The 21794-nt window shown below is 42.3% G+C and overlaps 1 protein-coding gene across 1 annotated transcript in view; it reads left to right on the top strand.

Moving 5' to 3' along the window:
• Window positions 1–21794, top strand: part of Ikzf3 (IKAROS family zinc finger 3) — a 99152-nt gene that overhangs the window by 26794 nt on the left and 50564 nt on the right. The window lies entirely within an intron of this gene.

The following is a 21794-nucleotide window of genomic DNA, read 5'->3' as shown; positions in this document are numbered from 1 at the left end:
CACACCTGTGAGACAAGCCACTTACTATAAATTCAAGGCCAGCCTGATCTACATAGAGTTCAGAATAGCCTGGGCTATGAAGTGAGACCTTGTCTCAAAAATAATTAGCAGCATTTAATTACCAAGCAACTTTAAATAATTTATTTACTCATTTATTTGAAAGAGAGGGAGAAAGAAGGAGAGAGAGGGGGAGAGAGAGAATAGTATGCCAGTGCCTCTAGATTCTTTTTTAAAAATATTCTATTTGGACTGGAGAGATGGCTTAGCAGTTAAGGTGCATGACTGCAAAGCCTAAGGACCCAGGTTCAATTTCCCCAGTACCTATATAAGCTAGATGCACAAGGTGGCACATGCATCTGGAGTTCATTTGCAATGACTGGAGGCCCTGGCATGCCCATTTCTCTCTCTGCCTCTCTCTCTTTCAAATAAATAACAATAAAGTAAAATATTTAAAAATATATTAAAATATTTTTATTTATTTGCAAGGAGAAAGAGAAAATGGGTATGCCAGGGCCTCCTGCCACTGAAAATAAATTCCAGATGCATGCTCCAACTTGGGCATTTAGCTTTATGTGGGTACTGGGGATAAAACCTGGGCAAGCATGCTTTGCAAGCAAGTGCCTTTAACTGCTGAGCCATCTTCCCAGCCCCACAGTATAGATTCTTTACAGGGAAATTTAAAAGTCTTATGAAAGCATAAATTTGTTTTTAATTTTATTTTTTTGAGAGAGAGGGAGAAAGAGGGAAAGAGAGAGAATGGGCATGCCAGGGCCTTTCAGCCACTGTAAACAAACTCCTGATGCGTGGACTCCCTTGTGCACATGTGCGACATTGCACACTTGTGTCACTTTTGCATCTGTCTGGCTATGTGTAGGACCAGGAGATTCAAATAAGCATTATAGCTTTGCAGGCAAGTGCCCTGACCACTAAAGCCAGCTCTCCACCTGAAAGCATTGTTTTTCAATTTTTAATATTTTTGTTTTTTTTCAAGGTAGGATCTCACTCTAGCCCAGGCTGATCTGGAATTCACTATGTAGTCTCAGGCTGTCCTCAAACTCACAGGGATCCTCCTACCTTGGCTTTTCAAGTGCTGGGATCAAAGGTGCGCACCACCACACTAAGCTGAAGGCATATATATATGTACACATATATGTGTGTGTGTGTATTTTTTTTTTTTTTTTTGAGGTAGGGTTTCATTCTAGCCTAGGCTGACATGGAATTCACTATGTAGTCTCAAGGTGTCCTCGAACTCATGGTGATCCTCCTACCTCTGCCTCCTGAGTGTGGGGTTAAAGACCTGCACCACTATGCCCGGCCTTGAAGGCATATTTTTATTTATTTATTTATTTATTTATTTATTTATTTATTTATTTATTTGAGAGTGACAGACACAGAGAGAAAGACAGGTAGAGGGAGAGAGAGAGAATGGGCGCGCCAGGGCTTCCAGCCTCTGCAAACGAACTCCAGACGCGTGCGCCCCCTTGTGCATCTGGCTAACGTGGGACCTGGGGAACCGAGCCTCGAACCAGGGTCCTTAGGCTTCACAGGCAAGCGCTTAACTGCTAAGCCATCTCTCCAGCCCTTGAAGGCATATTTTAATGAGAACTTAAACCAACCAGTTATTACCCAAACCTGCCATCTCTTATTTATCTGTTATTGAGATAGTAACATTTGATCTGATTTTTAGAGTTTTTATTAATATTAAAGAGGCATTATATAAATTAATAGCTGGGGCTAGGGGAATGGCTTAGCAGTTAAAGGCACTTGTGCTTGTAAGCTTACTGACTTCAATTGGATCTTCCTCAGAGCTCAGGCAATGGGAGGCAGAGAAGGTGGAACCCAGAAGCTGGCAAGCAAGAGCAGCAAAACAATAACAAAGACTCTGTCTCACAGGAAGGTGGAAGGAGAGGAGAAATACCCTGAGGTTGACCTCTGACCTCCATACCCATGCTGTGGCATGCATATGCCCATATACACACACATACACACACAAATCAATAATAATTAAAACATAGTGCTGGATGGCGCACACCTTTAATCCCAGCACTTGGGGAAGGGGGGGCAGAGGTAGGAGGATTGCCGTGAGTTCGAGGTCACCCTGAGACTACAGAGTGAATTCCAGGTCAGCCTGAGCTAGAGTGAGACCCTACCTTGAAAAAAATAATAGGGCTCGAGAGATGGCTTAGTGGTTAAGACACTTGCCTTCGAAGCCTAAGGACCCAGGTTCAGTTCACCAGTGCCCACGTAAACCATGGTGGCGCATGCATCTGGAGTTCATTTGCAGTGGCTAGAGGCCCTGGCATGCTCATTCTCCTCTCTCTCATAAATAAAAATAAGTAAATAAATAAATAAACTTAATTTAAAAAGAATAGCATTCCATCATTTTAAATATTAAAACACAAGAAAAAAGAAAATAAAAGAAATAGTAGTGGATCCTGTGAATCAGTGACCATAAAGTTTAATCTGCATTGAGACTTCATCATTTCAATAGTTGACAAATACTAACACTCCTCCTATGCCTCAAAATATCGTAGGCTTTTCTCTCTCGTTATGTTGGACATAAAAATGAAAATGACCTACCACTTCAGTGTTCTCATTTCTAACACGAAGAGGCCATGGGAAAGAAGAAGAAACATTAATTTTGTAAGGAATCTGTTCTAGTTCATCTGTTAGCATTGGATTAGGTGATGGCAACAAACTATAGACACATCACCTATGATACAGATACCTCCCATTTTCCTCTTTAGTGCTTCAAGCTTCTAAATCCTATTAACAGCTGTCAAAACCTGGTAAACTATTTAGATGCTTCTCACAATTTGTTTAATTGGTTAGTTAGAAAATGGCCTGCTCGAAAAACCTCCCCCCCCCCTTTTTTTCAGCCTGGCTGAACATCTGTAGCATTAGGGCCTCATTATCTCTGAATTGGCATAGCAAATCAGTGGCATCGTTAAAATGCCACATTAAGATGATTAAGCTTCTTTGTTATCCGGTTGACTTTTGCATGTGCTGAGGATTTCATGGTTATGACCCCCGATCCTTGTAAAGCACTTAAACAACGTCACCCTTTTGTGTCTTCTCTAATAGCCTCGATCTTGTTTTGCCCCTTCTCGCCTCCTCACTGGCGAGCTTGAGGCTGTTACTTCAATCCCTGTCCCTCATGGAGCTGGATTCTGAGATGTCGTAGTTCCGAGAGGAAATTCAGAACCTCCTTTGGCTACTACTGGGAAGTTCTTACCAGCAACCTGCCACCCAATGCACCCAAGTCGCCTGTTCTGCTTGTGTCTTTGATAGCTTCTTCTCCAGCCGAGCATTTTATGTGCCTGTAAAAACAAACTGAGGCGCAGTTGGCTGAGACTGCTATTGCCCCTGAAGGATTTAGAAGTTGGATCTTTTCCAGGACCCATTGTTTTTGCAATGTCTCAGGTGAAACCAAAAATGTCTACTGTGGAGTGCAAGCCTTTCATGTGATAACCATCACCCCAGGAAATGAAGCCATGTGCATCAGCCCCAGTGAGCCAAACCTTTGTTCTCCTCAGCCTACAAAATTCTCTCTGGGGGGCACGCGTGTTAGTGTGTGTCATCTTCCTAAGAGGCCTCCAGAACACAGACAAAGATGGGAACAATTGTACCCCAGAGCAGCTCCTTTAGAAAGTTTAGTTTAATCTAATTTCCTATGGGTTAGATTCAATTTAGACATCTTTCCCTCCCTCTGGGAATGTACAGCAATTACCTTTATCAGCAATTTGTGGTTTGCTGTGTTCTTCTCTCTGCAAGTTCAATTATAAAAAATTTACTTAGGAAGCCTTTAACATTTTTTATTATGAAATAGATCATGCATACAAAAGGCAGATATAATTACATGTACAGTTTAAAGAATAGTAACAAAATGAGCTCCCAGAGACCCACCACTTGAAAAATAAAATCTTGTTAGTGCCTGTGAAGATTCTTGATGGTGTGTTAAGTGTCAATTTAGATTGTATGTCTAAGAAACCTGACAGGTATTATAAGAAGGTTAGATTTACAAAACCGAAGTGGGGGATTTTTCACATTACAAAATGTTCACTCAGTTTACAAAATACTTCAGGATACTATGAGGCAGTTCTGTAAGTATAATCAAGTATTTGTTGCCAGATCTTTATGATTTTCTGCCTTTATTAAACAGTTCAGGGTTGCTAGTCCCTGACAACTGGAAAACAGCAGAAAAATTAGAACAGAAATGTCTGTGTGTCATGTAAATTACTGGGGAAAATGTTAATTGGTTTTACATGTGACATTTTATGAATATGACCATATAAAGATGAATCTATAGAAGTCAGTCAAGTCAGACTAAATATACAGCAGAATGAGGTAGGTTTATAGGTGATAAGAAAGAAACAAGAATTTGTCTCCAGTTAAGGCTATTAAGGAAAAAAGTGGCATTTGAGTTGCATCTGGGGGTCTAAGTAGAACGTGGCTATGGAAGAAGGGCCTCTTAGGGTGGGAGAGCCCAGAGGACAGGCTGGGACACCGTGATTGTCACACTGCTGCTGTAGCTCTCTAACCCAAACGTGCAGACGCATTCCTGAGGATTGTGTTCAGCTGTAAACTGTAGATCTGGGTTGAAGCCCAAAGGTCTGCTTTCTTACTTTATTTACTTGCCATTCGGGTTTAAACTTTTTAGTGACAACCTCTATGCATGTGTACAATGCACCCTCCCTCATCATAATCTTACCACCCTTAAAATGTCTGTATTTCTTCTTTTCAAAATATTTGTATTGAGCCAGGCATGGTGGCGCATGCCTTTAATCCCAGCACTTGGGAGGCAGAGGTAGGAGGATCACCATGAGTTCAAGGCCACCCTGAGACTGGATAGTTTGTCCCATATCAGCCTGAGCTAAAGTGAGACCCTACCTCAAAAACAAACAAACAGGGCTGGAGAGATGGCTTAGCACTTAAGGCGTTTGCCTGAAAAGCCAAAGGATCCCAGTTCAATTCTCCAGGACCCACATAAGCCAGATGCATAAGGGGGCACATGTGTCTGGAGTTCGTTTACAATGGCTGAAGGCCCTGGCATGCCCATTCTTTCTCTCTCTCTCTGCCTCTTTCTCTCACTCAAATAAATAAATAAATAAAATTTAAAAAAATTAAAAACAAGGAAATATATAAATGTGTGCGTGTGTGTATGTGTGTATATATCTATCTATACACACACACACACACACACACACACACATATATATATATATATATATATTGATTGATTGATTGATTGATTGATTTTGAAGTGAGGGGGGCAGGCATACCAGGGCCCTCTTGCTACTGCAAAGAAACTCCAGAAACCTGCATCACTTTGTGCATCTGGCTTTATGTGGATACTGAGGAATTGAACCCAGGCCATCAGGGTTTGCAAGTAAGTGCATTTAAGTGCTGAGCCATTTTTCCAACCCCAAGTGCCTGTATTTCTAAAATACTCCCAAGAGATGCTGGATCCAAGGACCTTACTTTGAGTAGCTACGTTCTGATATCAAGAAAGAAAAGTGATTCCTGGAGACTGAGAAATGAAATGACCAGGGCTGGAATGATGCCTTAGTAGTTAAGGAGCTTGCCTACGAAGCCTAAGGACCCAGGTTCCATTCCCTAGAACCCACAAAGCCAGATGTACATGGTAGCATATGCGTCCGGAGTTCATTTGCAGTGACTAGAGACCCTAGCAGGCCCATTTTCTTCTTCTTTCTGTCTCTCTCTCTCTCTCTCATAAATAAATAAAATATTTTTTGAAAAAAGAAAAAGATAATGAAATGATCAGGTACACCTGGGTCAATTTCTGGACAGGTCCCACAATGGAGTTTGGACTTCGTTGGCAAATTTTTTCGAGGTAAGGACTCACTGTCCAAGCTAACCTGAAATTCACTGTCATCTCAGAGTGGCCTCGAACTCACCACAATCCTCCTACCTCTGCCTCCTGGGTGCTGGGATTAAAGGCGTGCACCTCCACGCCCGGTAAGCTTTTTAAAAATACAGTCTCATATTGCCCAGAACACTTCAAACTCCTGGGCTCATCTGATCTTCTTATCTCAGCCTCCTGAGTAGCTGGGATAACAGGCATGTGCCATCATGCCCAGCATTTCTGGTCTTAATAAACGTGGGTTAAGCAGTGTGACAGAGAATCCTGAGTCAAACACACACACACACACACACACACTAGCTTACCTGTCTATAGACAAAACAAGTGAGTTTATTAAATAGCTAAGAGACAGAAGGAATCGGTTGCTTTCCAGATGAAGGGATCAGGGAAGGCATAGTCAGAGGCAACTAGCATGTTAGTTTGGCCTTAGAAAACATGTAGGATTTCAACTTGGGACAACACTGGGGAAGACTTTTTATTATATTATATTATATTTTTATTTATTTATTTGAGAGAGGTAGATACAGAGAGAATGGGTGCACCAAGGCCTCCAGCCACTGCAAACGAACTCCAGACACAGGGGGAGTACTGGGGAATTGAACCTGGGTCCTTTGGCTTTGCAGGCAAGTGCCTTAAATGCTAAGCCATTTCTCCAGCCCTGGAAAGACATTTTAGACAGTGGAAATAAAGTTAACAAAACAAGGATACTACTGGGTGTGGTGATGTACTTATATAGTCCCAGCACTTGGGATGCGATGGCAGGAGGTCACTCTGAGTTCAAGGCTAGCCTGAGACTACATAGTGAATTAGTAAATTCCAGTCTGGGCTAGAGCGAGACCCTACCTTGAAAAAACTGGAAAAATAAAATAAAATTAAAAAGGATACCTAGGGGTTGTTTCATTTGATTAGAGGTATCTGAGTAGTCAAAAACAACTTCCTTGGCTAGAGAGGTGGCCTAGCGGTTAAGGTACTTGCCTGCAAAGCAAAAGACCCAGGTTTGATTCCCCAGGACCCACATAAAGCCAGAGGCACAAAGTGGCGCATGTGTCTGGAGTTCATTTGCAGTAGCTGGAGGCCCTGGCACACCTGTTCTCTTTCTCTTTGTGTCTCTTTCTCTGTCTGTCTCTCAAATAAATAAATAAAGTGTTTAAAAAAAAAAAAACTTTCCGAGGCTAAGTTGGAGCCACATAAAAAAAAAAAAAAGCCTTTTGCATTTGTTGGTAATGGGGAATATTGAAGCATTTTGGCAGGACCATGGCATGACCAGAGCTATAGTTTTAGGAAGAACAGTAAGAACAGTCTGGTGGTGATATACAAGATGAGTTGGAAAGGAAAATGATATGGAGGCTACAGATCACAGGAAAGGCAAGTAAAGCTTTAGGTTATATAATGGTATGGAAATGGTGAGTGGGAAAAACAGATTGGAGATTAAGTACAAAGAGAGAAGCAGGGGTTGGAGAGATGGCTTGGTGGTCAAGGCGCTTGCCTGCAAAGTTAATGACCCAAGTTCACTTCCTCAGTATCCATGTAATGCACAGAGTGGTGCATGCGTCTGGAGTTCATTTGTAGTGGCTGGAAGCCCTGGTGTGCCCATTCTCCCTCCCTCTCTCTCTTTCTCTCTCTCTCTCTCTTTGTGTGTGTGTGTCTTTCTCTGCTTGCAAATAATAAGTAAAAAAATTTTTAAAGAGAACCAGTGAGTGATTGAATTGGGGCACAAACAAGAAAAAGGGCTGAGGGGAGCCATCATAGTGGCGCACACCTTTGATCCCAGCACTCAGGAGGCAAAGGTAGGAGGATTGCTTTGAGTTCAAGGCCACTCTGGGGCTACAGAGTGAATTCCAGGTCAGCCCGGGCTAGAGTGAGACCCTACCTCGAAAAGAAAAGGGCTGGAGGACTGGCTGAACAGTTCAAGGCACTTGCTTACCAAGCATGTCAGCCCAGGTTCAGTTCCCCAGAACCATGTAGACCAGATGCATAAAGTGGTGCATGCATCTGGAGTTTGTTTGCAGCAACAAGAAACCCTGACATACCTATTCTCTCTCTAAATAAATAAGTAAGAAAATTATAAGGATTATACCTTAAGTAATATAAATTGAGAAGAGATACCCTGGAAACCTTTGGAAAAGGACTGAAGAAAGGGAATGATTTTATACCTGGAGATAGACATACAAGGGCTAATCATATAAGGTGTTAGTTGGATTTCAGACACTGGGTGCAGTGGTTCACACCTTTAATCCCAGCACTCAGGAGGCAGAAGTAGAAGGAACAATGTGAATTTGAGGCCAGCCAGAGACTGCATAGTGAACTCCAGGTCAGCCTAAGCTAGAGGAAGACCTTACCTCAAACAAACAAACAAACAAACAAAGATATTGTTGGAGCTTTATGAATATATGAAATTGCCACAGCGGAAGAGGGCAGAGGGAAGAACACAGAGTGTAAATGATCGTAATTAAGAGTAGAAGGGAAAGAGCTGGAAAGAAGAGATCAGAAAGGAAATGAGGTACTTATTTTTTTATGACTACACCTAGAGAAGAACAAGAAGGGCGGCCAGTGTGTCAAGACAAGACTGAGCAGGGATGGCACATGAGAAGGTCCTGGGTGTAGGGATCAGGAGATTATGCAGATAATTTTTAATTTTATTTCAAGGTAGGGTCTTGCTGTAGCACAGGCTGACCTGAAATTCATTCTGTAGTCTGAGGCTGGCAGTCTTCCTACCTCTGCCTCCTGAGCGCTGGAATTAAAGGCATGTGCCACCATACCCAACTGGATAATTTTGATTTATTTATTTATTTATTTGCGGGTACTGGGGATTGAACTCAGGTGCTCGGGCTTGCATAGCAAGCACTCTTACTTGCTGAGCCATCTCCCCAGCCAAGAAATCAGGTGGTTTTTGATCCCTGGAGTGGACAAGGGGCAGATTCAGTGATTCATGGAGGCAGAAGCCGTGCTATAGGGACTTTTGAGGATATAGGAGCAGTGAACATAAATTGGCTTTTCAGTAACTCTGACTAGAAAGGAATGGAGCGAGAGAATGAGTTTAGGTACCTTGTGATGGGAGCAGGAGTAAGCCGCAAATGGAAAGGGAAAGGGGCGGCATCTCGAGAGTCTGAGAACACAGAGATGTTAAATCTCCAAGACTAGCATCCAGACTTCCGGTTAAGATGGCGGCATAGGGACCACGCCAGAGCAGCCTAGGGGAGAAAAAGCCAGAAAAAAAGCAAAATACAAGACTGACTTGGTGTAAAGTTTCCACAGCCGGGTTTTGAGACTTGGAGACTGGCAGAAGGGAGTGGCATCTCTTATATAATAATCAGTGATGACTACACATGCTTGTCAGCATTTTCTGGGAATATTGGTAGATTGCCCTCCTTTCCTTGGCTCCAACAAATCTTTCTCCCAAGGAATGGATTGACTCTCTTCATGAGAACGGCCCAGTGTCTCTCCTGGTTTCATTCTAGTGGACTGTGTTTGGAGGCTGGGGGCTCAGCCCTGTCATCTCTCAGGTTCTGTCTTCATGCCTCAGTGTGTATAGTATTTCTAATAGAAAGCGGCTTGCCTTTACATGGTAAACCATAAAGTTGCTTGTCCTCAGGAACCATGCAGAAAGGGCGTTCTCGAAACTGATGAATGAGCTACCACACCAGGAGCTTTTTTGGTCCATTAGCCCAACACATTTTCCCAGTGTGCCATCCGCGTGACTCCTTTGCTTTCCCTTACAGCCACAGCCTCAAATACTGTCTTCCTTGCTCTATAGCTGAGGACTCTGTTTTTTAAAATTTTTTTTTTTTTTTTTTTTTTTTTGGTTTTTCGAGGTAGGGTCTCACTCTGGCTCAGGCTGACCTGGAATTCACTATGTAGTCTCAGGGTGGCCTCAAACTCTCGGAGATCCTCCTACCTCTGCCTCCCGAGTGCTGGGATTAAAGGCGTGCGCCACCACGCCCGGCTTAAAAAAATATTTGTTGATATATTTTTATTTATGTATGATGGGAGAGAGAAAGAAAGAATGGGCACACCAGAACCTCTTGCTACTGCAGATAAACTCCAGACACATGTGCCTCTTTGTGCATCTGGCTTTTACATGAGTATAGAGAATGGAACCTGGGCCAATTTAAGCCGGTAGGCTTTGCAAGCAAGTGCCTTTAACCACTGGGCAAACTCCCCAGCCCCGTAGCTAAGGACTCTAAAAGGCCAGGATCTTATCAAGAGCCAGGCTGGGGTGGGTACTGAGTTCCAGGTCAGGTCTCCACAGCCACATCATGAAAGAAAGAGCTGCTCTCTTCTGTCTTTGGTTCTCATGAAGACCCCACATTTTGGTTTTACTGCTTTGTAATGTTCACTGACCATGGAGCGTCCTGAGCCCGGTCATAGTCACGTTTTCTAACGGAAATAAAAAGGATCTTTTTTTTTTTTTTTTTTTTTTCTGCTGGCCCTTTCCATCTGCTGTTTTTGGTTCTCAGTAGCTGAAGTTTTCCGTTGAGGTTCTTTTTAAACACCTACATGCAAACGGCAGAGCACTCACACTTTGGTGGGATATCACCCACAGCTGGAGTGACAAAAGGAGGAAAGGAGGGCACACGCCTCAGGTGCATCCTTCTCTCACATTAAAAGAAACGAAAAGAAAAAAGAGATGCAAAGCAACAAATCCCGTCCAAGGGCGAATTCAGAGCTGGCTGGGCTCCTCCTCGGGCCCTCCATCCCTTCAGTCAAGAGCCAGACGTTGTCGACCATGCACTGCGGTGAGCAGGGGAACGGCTCGCAGCCCCGGCCCTGCTGCTGGTGGTTAGGCCCCGTCTTGCTCTATTAAGCAAACACAGTTAATATCAATACAAGGTAACTCTGATAGAAGTGAAAATTGAAACTGCGGTGGAAGGTCGGGGCCAAGCACAGCTGCCGCGCACTTCCTCCTGTGTGGCAGCAGGAGCGACGCTTTCTGATGTGTTTTGGAAGGGATGTCATTTTTAAAAATACCACTTTTTTTTTTTTCAGAGTGTTTTGGGTTTTAACATCTACCCCAGTGAAGGAAGGGTGTGGAATAGAGTTGCTGAGAAGCCACATAGTCTTTTATATCTAGTGTGTGAGGTTGAATCCACGAAGCTGGTTGAAGTCCAGCCTTCACACCTCTGCCAGCGCTGGCTATGAAACTGGACAAATGGCTGATGGAAGCGTTTCTGCTCCCACGTTCCTCTCTGAGAAGCAAGAGGGGTGTATCAACTGATCTCCAAATTTCCTGTTTTAAAATATTTACTTATTGAAGCTGGGGAGATGGCTCAGGAGTTAAAGGCACTTTTTAAAAATATATATATATATATTGTAAAAATATCTTTTATTTATTTGAGAGTAAGAGGGAGAGAGAGAGAGAAAGAGAGAGGATGGGCCTGCCAGGGCCTCAAGCTACTGCACATGCTCCACCTTGTGCATCTAGCTTATGTGGGTACTAGGGAATTGAACCTTGGTCCTTAGGCTTCACAGGCAAGCACCTTAACTGCTGAGCCATTTCTCCAACCCTAAAGGCACTTTATTTATTTTTTTTTTTTGCAAAGCCTCCTGCCCCAGGTCCCAGTTCCCTAGTGTCCTCACAAAGCCAGATGCACAGCGTGGCACAGAGGTCTAGAGTTTGTTTGCAGGGGCAAGAGGCTCTGGGATACCCATTCTCATTCTCTCTTGCAAAAATAAATTAATTAATAATAATAATTATTATTATTATTATTTTGGTTTTTCAAGGTAGATTCTCACTCTGGGTCAGGCTGACCTGGAATTCACTATTTAGTCTCAGGGTGGCCTCGAACTCATAGTGATCCTCCTACCTCTGCCTCCCGAGTGCTGGGATTAAAGGCGTGCACCACACTCCTGGCCACAGCATATTTTAAAGCTTTTTTTATTGACAACTTCCATAATTTCAGACAATACACCATGATAATTCCCTTCCCTCCCCTACTTTCCCCTTCACAACTCCACTCTCCATGATATCCCCTCCCCCTCTCAATTAGTCTTTTATTTTGCTGTCATCATCTTTTCCTCCTGCTATGAGGGTCTTGTGAAGGTGGTGCTAGGCACTGCGAGGTCATGGGTATCCAGGCCAATTGCCAATATGTGTCTGAACAATCGCACTATAAGCAGTTTTACCCTTTTTTTTTTTTTTGGCTCTTACATTCTTTTTTTTTTTTAATTTTTTTTGTTGTTCATTTTTTATTTATTTATTTGAGAGCGACAGACAGAGAGAGAAAGACAGATAGAGGGAGAGAGAGAGAATGGGCGCGCCAGGGCTTCCAGCCACTGCAAACGAACTCCAGACGCGTGCGCCCCCTTGTGCATCTGGCTAACGTGGGACCTGGGGAACCGAGCCTTGAACCAGGGTCCTTAGGCTTCACAGGCAAGCGCTTAACCGCTAAGCCATCTCTCCAGCCCACATTCTTTTTAAATTTTTTAAATTATTATTTTTTTTTTTCTTTTTCGAGGTAAGGTCTCACTCTAGCCCAGGCTGACCTGGAATTCACTATGTAGTCTCAGGGTGGTCTCGAACTCGCAGCAATCCTCCTACTTCTGCCTCCCAAGTGCTGGGATTAAAGGCACGTGCCACCATGCCCAGCTTAATTTTTTTTAATTATTTAATTAATTTATTTATTTATTAGAGACAGAGAGAAGGAGAGAGAGAGAGAGAATGAATGGGCACACCAGGGCCTCTAGCCACTGCAAAGGAACTCGAGATGCATGTGCCACTATGTGCATCTTGTGGGACCTGGAGAATTGAATCTGGGTCCTCAGGCTTCCAGCCTGGCTCTTATATTATTTCCGCCACCTCTTCTACAAAAGACCCTGAGCCTTGGAAAGTGTGATAGAGATGTTTCAGTGCTGAGCACTCCTCTGTCACTTCTTCTCAGCACTATGGTGCTTTTTGGGTCATATCAGTGGTCGCTCCCATCTTCACAGCATATTTAAAAAATATATTTTATTTTTATTTATCTGAGAGAGAGAATGAGGCAGAGGAAGAGAGAGAGCGAGAGAAAGAATGGGTATGCCAGGGCCTCTAGCCACTGCAAACAAATTCCAGACACATGCGGCACTTTTCACAGCATATTTTAAATGCCTTACAGATGGTATTTGCTCATTGGGTAAATTTTTAGATTTTTTTAAAGTTTGTTTATAGATTTGCCCCCTCCATTTCTTTTCTTAACGTTTTAAAATTTTTTACTTATTTGTATGAGGGAAAGAGAATGGGCACACCAGGGCCTCCAGCCACTGCTGACAAACTCCAGAGGCATGCGCCATTATGTGCATCTGGCTTACATGGGTACTGGGGAATTGAACCAGGATCCTTAGGCTTCATTGGCAAGCGCCTTAACTGTTAAGCCATCTCTCCAGCCCCCTCCAGTTCTTAAGTTCTTCTTATAAGTATTATAGCATGGTTGAAGATATAGCTAAGAGGTACAGTGCCTGTCTAGCATATGCAAGGCTCCGGGTTACAGATCCTCAGTACTGCCAAGAATACGGGGTCAGTCAACTAACTTGAGTTGGTGCCTCCTCTCTTACCCAGTCCTACAGTTATTTCTAGGGTGTTGAGTTTAGTTCTCCTTAGCTTGGGTACAGATGTCATTGCCCTTGCTTACTTTGGACCCAGTTCACCTGTCAATGGAAGTGGCTCCTTGGATTGTATTAAAGAATTACTTCTTGGGCCGGGCATGGCAGTGCACACCTTTAATCCCAGCACTCAGGAGGCAGAGGTAGGAGGATCACCATGAGTTCAAGGCCCGCCTGAGACTACATAGTGAATTCCAGGTCAGCCTGGGCTAGAGTGAGACCCTACCTTGAAAAAACAATAAATAAGTAAATAGAATTACTTCCTAGGCTGGAGAGATGAGTCAGCAGTTAAAGCACTTGCCTGCAAACCCTAACGACCCGGGTTCAATTCCCCTGCATCCACGTAAAGCCAGATAAACAAGGTGGCACATACATCTGGAGTTCATTTATGACTGCTAGAGGCCCTGGCGCACCCATTCTCTCTCTCTCTCTTTCTCTCTCTATCTCTCTTTCTCTCTGCTTCTAAATAAATACAAAAAATTTCAAGAAAAGAATTACTTCTCCTTTTGTCTTTCTCAATACTAGTTCAGTAACAGTTCTTCCACTCCCATGCTGAATCTTTATCAGATACAGACATGAGGAGATAAGACACTCTTTGGTAGCTCACGTACATGGAAGCGGAAGAGGCAAAGCATGGCTTAAACTCAGAAAAACTGTGCTCACTAGTCAACTGTCAATCTTTTTTTAAAATAAATTATTTATTTATTTATTTAAGAGAGAGAGAGAGAGAGAAATAGGCAGGTAGAGAGAAAGAGAATGGGCACGCCAGGGCCTCCAGCCACTACAAACAAACTCCAGACGTGTGTGCCCCTTATGCATCTGGCTTACGAGGGTCCTGGGGAATTGAACCGTGGTCCTTAGGCTTCTCAGACAAATGCCTTAACCACTAAGCCATTTCCCCATCCCTCAATTGTCAATCTTGGTGACCTAACTTGTTGCATTTGTAGGATCAAAATGGTGTTTATTTTCTCTTTGAATCCTAACAGCACATCACCTTGCCCTTTTCATTTGTTTGTTTTGTGCTTTTTTTTTTTTTTTTTTTGAGACAAGGGTCTTACTCTGTAGCCCAGGCTGTCCTAAACTCACTTGGTTCAACTGGGCTGGTGATCATCTGCTTCAGCCTCCTGCATGCTAGATTACAGGTGTGCACCACCTCACCTAGCTTTCACCTTACCTCTTTAAAAATTATTTTTACTAATTTGCAAGCAGAGAGAGATAGAAGAAAAATAGAGATGATGGGAATGCCACGGCCTCCAGGTGTTGCAAACGAACTCCAGATGCATGCACCACTTTGTGCATCTGGCTTTACATGGGTACCGAGGAATCAAACCTGGATCCTTGGGTTTTGTAGGCAAGTGTCTTAACCACTGAGCCATCTCTCCAGTGTCCCACCTTGCCTTTTCTTTAAAATATAATTTATTATTTACTTGCAAGCAGAGAAAGGGAGAGAATGGGCATGCCAAGGCCTTTTACCACTGCAAGCAAACTCCAGATGCATGAGCTACTTTGTGTTTCTGGCTTTAAGTGGGTACTGAGGAATCAAATCCAAGCTGGCATGCTTTACAAGCAAGTGCCTTTAACTGCTGAGCCATCTCCCCAGGCCTCACCTTGCCTTTTTAAGTGCAGTACTAAAATAGATGCTGGGAACCTTTCTTCTCTTCCAGTACTGGGGACAGGTTGCTCAAAATTCATTTCATAGTAGTCATAGCTAAAACCTGTTATTAATTTTCTGTATAGCCTAAAATGTGTGTGTGTGTGTCTGTGTGTGTGTGTTTTCCTCTAGCTGCAGTGGTTCTGAAATCAGGTATTGAGTTATCTTCCTGGCATTCTCTTGGCTTTTTTTGCGGGGGGGTGGGTGGGTTGAGATAGATTCTCACTCTAGCCCAGGCTGACCTGGAATTCACTGTGTAGTCTCATGGTGGCCTCAAACTCACGGTGATCCTCCTACCTCTGCCTCCCGAGTGCCGGGATTAAAAGCACCACGCCCGGCTTCTCCTGCTTTTTTTTTTTTTTTTTTTTTTTTTAATTTTTATTAACATTTTCCATGATTATAAAATATATCCCATGGTAATTCCCTCCCTCCCCACCCCCACACTTTCCCGTTTGAAATTCCATTCTCAATCATATTACCTCCCCATTACAATCATTGTAATTACATATATACAATATCAACCTATTAAGTATCCTCCTCCCTTCCTTTCTCCACCCTTTATGTCTCCTTTTCAACTTACTGGCCTCTGCTACTAAGTATTTTCATTCTCACACAGAAGCCCAGTCATCTGTAGCTAGGATCCCCATATGAGGGAGAACATGTGGCGCTTGGCTTTCTGGGCCTGGGTTACCTGACTTAGTATAATACTTTCCAGGTCCATCCATTTTTCTGCAAATTTCATAACTTCATTTTTCTTTACCGCTGAGTAGAACTCCATTGTATAAATGTACCACATCTTCATTATCCACTCATCTGTTGAGGGACATCTAGGCTGGTTCCATTTCCCAGCTATTATAAATTGAGCAGCAATAAACATGGTTGAGCATGTACTTCTAAGGAAATGAGATGAGTCCTTTGGATATATGCCTAGGAGTGCTATAGCTGGGTCATATGGTAGATCAATCTCTAGCTGCTTTAGGAACCTCCACACTGTTTTCCACAATGGCTGGACCAGATTGCATTCCCACCAGCAGTGCAGAAGGGTTCCTTTTTTTCCACATCCCCGCCAACATTTATGATCATTTGTTTTCATGATGGTGGCCAATCTGACAGGAGTGAGATGGAATCTCAATGTAGTTTTAATCTGCATTTCCCTGATGACTAGTGACGTAGAACATTTTTTTAGGTGCTTATATGCCATTCGTATTTCTTCCTTTGAGAACTCTCTATTTAGCTCCTTAGCCCATTTTTTGATTGGCCTGTTTGATTCCTTATTAGTTAACTTTTTGAGTTCTTTGTATATCCTAGATATTAATCCTTTATCAGATATATAGCTGGCGAAGATTTTTTCCCATTCTGTAGGTTGCCTCTTTGCTTTTTTCACTGTGTCCTTTGCGGTGCAAAATCTTTGTAATTTCATTAGGTCCCAGTGGTTAATCTGTGGTTTTATTGCCTGAGCAATTGGGGTTGTATTTAGAAAGTCTTTGCCAAGACCAATATGTTGGAGGGTTTCCCCTACTTTTTCCTCTAGCAGTTTCAAAGTTTCCGGTCTGATGTTAAGGTCTTTAATCCATTTGGACTTAATTCTTGTGCATGGCGAGAGAGAAGAATCTATTTTCATCCTTCTGCAGATATTTATCCAGTTTTCAAAACACCATTTGTTGAAGAGGCTGTCTCTTCTCCAATGAGTATTTTTGGCATTTTTATCGAATATCAGGTGGCTATAGCTACTTGGGCTTACATCTGGGTCCTCTATTCTGTTCCACTGATCTACATGTCTGTTTTTGTGCCAGTACCATGCTGTTTTTGTTACTATGGCTCTGTAGTATAGGTTAAAATCAGGTATGGTGATACCACCAGCCTCTTTTTTGTTGCTCAGTATTATTTTAGATATTCGAGGTTTTTTATGATTCCAAATGAATTTTTGGATTGTTTTTTCTATTTCCATGAAGAAAGCCTTTGGAATTTTGATAGGGATTGCATTAAATGTGTAGATTGCTTTAGGTAAGATTGCCATTTTCACGATATTGATTCTCCCAAGCCAGGAACAAGGGATGTTTCTCCACTTTCTAGTGTCTTCTGCAATTTCTCGCTTGAGTGTCTTAAAGTTCTCATTGTATAGATTCTTTACTTCCTTAGTTAGGTTTATTCCAAGGTATTTTATTTTTTTTGATGCAATTGTGAATGGGAGTGATTCTCTGATTTCATCCTCTGTGTGTTTGTTGTTAGCATATATGAAGGCTACTGATTTCTGTGTATTTATTTTGTATCCTGCTACATTGCTGTAGGTTTTGATTAGCTCTAACAGCTTGCTAGTAGAGTCTTTAGGGTCCTTTATGTATAGAATCATGTCATCTGCAAATAGTGATAACTTGATTTCTTCCTTTCCAATTTGTATCCCTTTTATGTGTGTCTCTTGCCTTATTGCTATGGCTAGGACTTCCAAAACTATATTAAATAGAAGTGGAGACAGTGGACACCCTTGTCTTGTTCCTGATTTTAGTGGAAAAGCTTCCAGTTTTTCCCCATTTAGTAATATGTTGGCTGTAGGCTTGTCATAAATAGCCTTTATTATATTGAGATATGTTCCTTCTATTCCCAGTCTCTGTAGGACTTTTATCATGAAGGGATGTTGGATTTTGTCAAATGCTTTCTCTGCATCTAATGAGATGATCATGTGATTTTTGTCCTTCAACCCATTTATGTAATGTATTACATTTATAGATTTGCGTATGTTGAACCATCCCTGCATCTCTGGGATAAAGCCTACTTGGTCAGGGTGAATGATCTTTTTGATATACTCTTGTATTCTGTTTGCCAATATTTTGTTGAGAATTTTTGCATCTATGTTCATGAGGGAGATTGGTCTGTAATTTTCTTTTTTTGTTCTATCTTTGCCTGGTTTTGGTATCAGGGTGATGCTGGCCTCATAGAAGGAGTTTGGTAGGATTCCTTCTTTTTCTATTTCCTGGAAAAGCTTAAGAAGCAATGGTGTTAGCTCTTCCTTAAAAGTCTGGTAAAATTCAGCAGTGAATCCATCCGGGCCTGGGCTTTTTTTAGTTGGGAGATTATTGATAACTGCTCGGATCTCCATGTTTGTTATAGGTCTATTTAAGTGATTAATCTCATTTTGATTTAATTTAGGTAGGTCATATAGATCAAGGAAATCATCCATTTCTTTCAGATTTTCATACTTTGTGGAGTATATGCTTTTATAGTATGTCCCTATAATTTTTTGAATTTCTCTGGAATCTGTTGTGATGTTACCTTGTTCATCTCTGATTTTATTAATTTGTGTCTCTTCTCTCTTTCTTTTGGTCAGATTTGCTAAGGGTTTATCAATCTTGTTTATCCTTTCAAAGAACCAACTCTTTGTTTCATTAATTCTTTGGATTGTTCTTTTTGTTTCTATTTCATTAATTTCTGCCCTAATCTTTATTATTTCTTCCCGTCTACTACTTTTTGGTTTGCCTTGTTCTTCTTTTTCCAAGGCTTTAAGGCGAAGCATTAGGTCGTTTACTTGCGACCTTTCTAATTTCTTAATATAGGCACTTAAGGCTATAAATTTACCTCTTAGAACTGCCTTCATTGTGTCCCAGAGATTTTGGTATGTTGTGTTCTCATTATCATTTGACTCTATAAATTTTTTGATTTCCTTTTTGATTTCTTCATTGACCCACTCATCATTTAGTAGTGTATTGTTTAGCTTCCATGATTTTGTGTATGCTCTATAGCCTTTCTTGCTACTGATTTGTAGTTTAATTCCGTTGTGGTCAGATAGAATGCAAGGAATTATTTCAATTTTCCTGAATTTGTTAAGATTTGCTTTGTGTCCTAATATATGGTCTATTTTAGAGAATGTTCCATGTGCTGCTGAAAAGAATGTATATTCTGCAGCCTTTGGATGAAATGTCCTGTATATATCTGTTAGGTCCATATCTTCTATGACCTCATTTAGTCCAGATGCCTCTCTGTTTATTCTTTCCCTGGATGACCTGTCAATTGATGAGAGTGGGGTGTTAAAGTCACCCACCACCACCGTGTTTGGTGTTATCTGTGACCTTAGTTCTAATAGTGTTTGTTTGACGAATTTGGGAGCCCCCATGTTAGGTGCATATATGTTTAGGATTGTAATGTCCTCCTGTTGGAGTGTGCCCTTAATCAATATAAAGTGACCTTCCTTATCTTTTTTGACTAACTTCGGACTAAAGTCCACCCTGTCTGATATTAGGATAGCAACCCCTGCTTGTTTTCTAGGCCCATTTGCTTGAAACACCGTCTTCCAACCTTTCACCCTAAGATAATGTCTATCCTTTGTAGAAAGGTGAGTTTCTTGAAGACAACAAATTGTAGGATCCTGCTTTTTAACCCAGTCTGCAAATCTATGTCTTTTCGTTGGGGCATTGAGACCGTTGATATTAAGAGATATTATTGAAAGGTGTGTATTTATGTTTGCCATTTGTGTGTGTGTGTGTGTGTTACTTGTTCTACCTGTGCTCTCTTCTGTTAACTGGTATTTGAGTATGGCTGGTTTTTTCTAGGTTCCTTATATGTGTGCTTTTCCTTTTGTTCAGCATGGAGGATTCTATCAAGTATTTTCTGTAGAGCTGGTTTTGTCTTCAGATATTCCTTTAACCTGCTTTTGTCATGGAATGTCTTTATTTCTCCATCTATTTGGATGGATAACTTTGCAGGATAAAGTAACCTTGGTTGACAGTTGTTATCTTTCAGAACTTGGAATATATCACTCCAGGCCCTTCTGGCTTTAAAAGTTTGTGTTGAATAATCTGCTGTAATCCTGATGGGCTTGCTTTTGTAGGTAACTTGATTTTTCTCTCTAACTGCTTTCAATATTTTTTCTTTGGTTTGTGTGTTTGGAAGTTTGAGTATAATGTGGCGAGGAGAGTTTCTTTCTGGGTTTTGTCTGGCTGGGGTTCTAAAGGCTTCCTGTATCTGTATTGGCACCTCTTTCCCAATTTGGGGAAAATTTTCCTCTATGATTTTGTTGAAGATGCCTACTATGCCTCTGGAGTGGAATTCTTCTCCTTCTACTATGCCCTGAATTCTTATATTGGATCTTTTCATAGTGTCCCGAATATCTTGAAATTCCCACTCATACTTTTCTATAAGTTTGTCTTTCTCTTTGTTGGACTGCATTAGGTCTGCCACCTGATCTTCTAGCTTAGATATTCTGTCCTCTCCCTCATCCATCCTACTGGTGAGATTTTCTACAGAGTTTTTTATTTCATTAACTGTGTTCTTCATTGCTAATAATTCTGACTGGTTTTTCTTTATTATTTCTATTTCTCTATTTATGTCTTGTATTGCCTTCTTTATTTCATTAAATTGGTGTCCTGCCTCTTCTTTGATTCCTTTGATTTCCTCTTTGATTTCCTCTTTGATTTCTTCTTTGGTTGTATTCATGTGCTCTTTGACCTCTTTGAACATATTTATAATTATTCTTTTGAACTCTTTCTCAGGCATTTCCTCTAACTCTTTCTCACTGGAGGACATTTCTGATGCATTAATACTTTTAGGTGGATTTATATCGTCTTGCTTTTTAGTGTTTCTTGTGTTATAATGTATATATTTTTGCATCTTGGATTAAGTTAATGCTTGGATTTTCTAGCTAGCTGTGTATTCTTAGCTGCATCAATTGATTTGGTGTAAAATATTTTCAGGGTAGGACCTTAAGGTATTAGGTGTGGCTCTTAAGACTCTCAGAGTATCTACAAAGATGTTCTTAGGGGTTGAGTTTCCCTGCTATAGGAGTATTCAAGCAGGCTGAGTGGAATAATATACTGGTAGATTCTAAAATTTAGCTAAACACTGTACCCATTCCATCAACAACAGCCCCGAGTATGTATGCTAGAGTAGTTATTATAATGACCAGATCCTCTATCAACAAAGAGGTTTAGATTTCTGGTCTGTTGAGGTATCCAAGTCAGCTTGTGACCAGGTGAGACCCTTCCCTGGTGCAATCCCCGTTACCTTGGGTGATTGTGGTCTCAGTCAAGTTGCTGCCTGGGTCGTCGGGCTGCTGTTCTGGTTTCTGGAGCTGGGCACTGGCTTTTCCTACGGGGCAAACTGGGCCGCCTCTGCAGCTGTTGTAGGTGTCTCCGCCGGAGCCCCCACCACTGCTGAAGCTGCCGTTGTCGTGTCCACCGCTGCTGCTCACCCCGAAGCCGCTGCTGTCCTGGGTCCGCTGCTGCTGGGGCCACTGGTACCGGTGCTGGAGCCGCTGAAGTTGCTGCCAAATTCTGCTCCTGCTTGGGTCCCGCCGTCAGCCCAAGTTGGCGTGGCCGGGTCCCGGGCCGCTGCTGTGTTCGCTGGAGCTGGGCTCAGGCGGCGGGTGAGGGGAGGGAGCCGCGCTGTTCTGGTTGTATCGTTTCTCCACGTGTGCTTTTACCTCGCGGTCTGCTCCTCCCTCCGTTGCTCACTGCCACTCTCCCCTCACGTTTCCCGAGTTGCGGAGAGCGCGGTGTGAGGGGAAAATCCCACACCTGGCTTGTCCTGCGGCTCGAGTCGAGAGACCGGCGGTTTTCTGCCGCTCCGCGGTTGCGGCGGGTAGCCGAGCGGCCCGGAGCCGCTGTTCCCGGCTGTGCAGGCTCTGGATGCTCTATAACTCTTCCACTTCTCCGCTGCCGCCTCAACTTCCTATACACCTCACTTTTTAGTAAAAGT

The sequence above is a fragment of the Jaculus jaculus genome, chromosome 9, assembly GCF_020740685.1.
Source record: "Jaculus jaculus isolate mJacJac1 chromosome 9, mJacJac1.mat.Y.cur, whole genome shotgun sequence".
In the NCBI taxonomy this organism is placed as follows: Eukaryota; Metazoa; Chordata; class Mammalia; order Rodentia; family Dipodidae; genus Jaculus; species Jaculus jaculus.
The sequence above is the reverse complement of the archived record's forward strand: the minus strand, read 5'-3'. Positions and strand labels throughout refer to the sequence as shown.